Consider the following 2,500-nt stretch of genomic DNA (forward strand, 5'->3'; position numbering starts at 1 on the left):
CTTATACCCCACATAAAGGATGGCGTCACACGTACTCGGTGGCAGATGTAACCATCCTTTGACGGCCGATCTAATTTCCTGGTCTAGGGAATGGAGGTATGTGACGCTCATTCCGGCGTGATCGGCACTATACAGCAGCCTTGGGATCGCATAAGTCCTCAAGATATCCACCTTCTGAAGTGGCTTTAGTGGGGCTCCCCCGATGTTTCCAATCCAGCGGGTCAGTGTCCCTCGTAGTCCGGGCTTGGATATTCCCACCCAGGGGTCTATCCCTAGGCCTAAATATTTCTCCGAACTACCCGGATCTATCATATCCAATTGCGTTTCCGCAATTGACCATGGGTTACAATTATTGATGGTATAAGAGTCTTTAGTAGGCCTAATAAGAAACCCATGGCATTTAGGGGCCTGTACCCGCAGCCCGGTAAGCTGGCAAAATTCTTCAACCACTTCGATATTTTGTCTCATGCCGTCCCAAGAGTCACTGAGAAGTGCCAAATCGTCGGCGAACGCTAGTGATGTCACCACCTGGTCACCATACTTAAAGCCCACTCCTCTACTTTCCAGACCACACAACAGAGGGTCTAAAGCCAAATTGAAGAGCACTGGGGACAGTGGATCACCCTGCTTCACTCCCCCGAGAATCTTAATCCTTTCCGTACACCGGCCTCCCACCTCCACTCTGGTTCCACAGTTGGTATATAAGTCCTTCAGTAAGTCGATAATGTGTTTATCGACCCCCTTTTGGGCCAAGACCCGGAAGATGTGTTGATGGTTAACTGTGTCGAAAGCCTTAGCTAAATCGACAAACACGACCCCAAGAGTCCTATGGTCTTTCTTGGCACTTTTAATCAATGCCTGAAGGAGTTTAAGATTTTTCGAGCAGCCCGGAGCTGCTATGAAACCCCTTTGCCGCGCATTAATTGGGCATGCCCGCCGGAGCCTATTGCTCAATATCCGGGAGAACAGCCTTAAAATGACGGACCCGATGGTAATGGGCCGCCAGTTGTTCATGTCCTCCATCTTGGTGGGATCCGCCGATTTCGGTATTAAAACCGTTCTAGCTGCCTTTAGCTCGTCAGGGACTTTTCCGGCTAACAGCCAGAGGTTGAACACCTCCGCTAACCGGCTGCCCTGGGGGTCAATATTAAGAACGTCCCCCAGGGAGAGGCCATCTGGTCCCGGGGCGGAGCGCTTGGACATCTCCGCCACGTTCTTCTGGATCTCACCCGCGGAGATCATTAGCCTAAAGGCAGTATTGTTGGCCCTTCCCACACTACGGAATGAGCTCAAGCCGGAAAATGGGGTCACCTCTTCCCCTCTCTCCCTATAGAAGGCATAAACGTCTTCAGTCGGGAGAGGGCATTTCACTGCCTCGATGTTATCGAGAATGATACCAGCAAGCTTCTTCCTATCCAAAGCGAAGAGCCGCTGATATCGGAGGTATTGATCCCTTTCAACCGCCCTGCGTTTCATCCACCTTCTCTCCTTCTTCGCAGGCCCGGCCTCGGCAGGATGTTTCTGATGGTACTTGGCTCTTTTAACGGCGAGCTTCCCTTGCGCGAGGGTTTCCAACTCCTTCCAAGGACAGCTGACACATTCGGGGACGTTTTCCACACCTTCCAGGATCCCGCGGAACCTTCCCGGAGCAGACAGAGAACCGGCGCGGATCCACTCTCCAACTACCCTTCTATACTCTCTCTGGATGTTTCTCACCTCTTCCATCTCGGGGGAGGAGTCCCTTTCGCACGCCGCAGTCATTTTCATGGGCGACGATGTCTTTGCCGCAGCCGCCAACTGCCTTCGCTTGTCACTGATCTGTTTCGCCGTTTTCGTGGGCAAATTCTCTGCGATCAGCTTATTAATAGAGCGTGCGTTCTTAAACCGTCTCTCCAATTCAATCAGTTGCGTGGTCTCTTCCTCAGTCCAGGTACTCTTATGCATACCTCTCAGTCCCTTTCCCTTTGGGCGAGCTTCCTCAATCCGCTCCACGTTCCGAATAGATGGATGCCTGAATCTTTTATGCTGGGAGAGGCCGCTTTTTGTTTTAAAGGCCAGATTACATTCCCCACATCGCCATTCTGGTGCGTCAGAGGGACCCTCTACAGCTACCTCCGTGGGTTTCCCCTTGCACTTTGGGAAGTGGCACGCAATACTATGATGTTTATCACCAGTTTTCCCACATCGGGAACACTGGTACAGAACTCTCCTTCGACCATGCGCCCTCCTCAGGTGTTCATGCAAAGCCGTAATTTTCCCTACCCTAGCGCCACAGCATGGACACGCAGGATGATCTTGGGGGATCTTCACGACCAGGGTCGAAACCTCAGTCGCTCCTCCCACGGGCCAGGGTAGGGGTTGCCAATTCAGTACGGATTGTTTCGCCAGGGGGAGATGGTCGTTCTGGTGTCCGCGCCTCCTCCTCCATCACCTTTTGAGGTGTGGCAACCGTCACCAGCATCTCATACGCCTCCGGGAGATCTTTCAAACAATCCAAGTC

Source organism: Tinamus guttatus, unplaced genomic scaffold (assembly GCF_059628265.1).
Source record: "Tinamus guttatus ecotype Peru unplaced genomic scaffold, ASM5962826v1 Tinamus_guttatus_pri_ptg000329l, whole genome shotgun sequence".
NCBI classification, from domain to species: Eukaryota; Metazoa; Chordata; class Aves; order Tinamiformes; family Tinamidae; genus Tinamus; species Tinamus guttatus.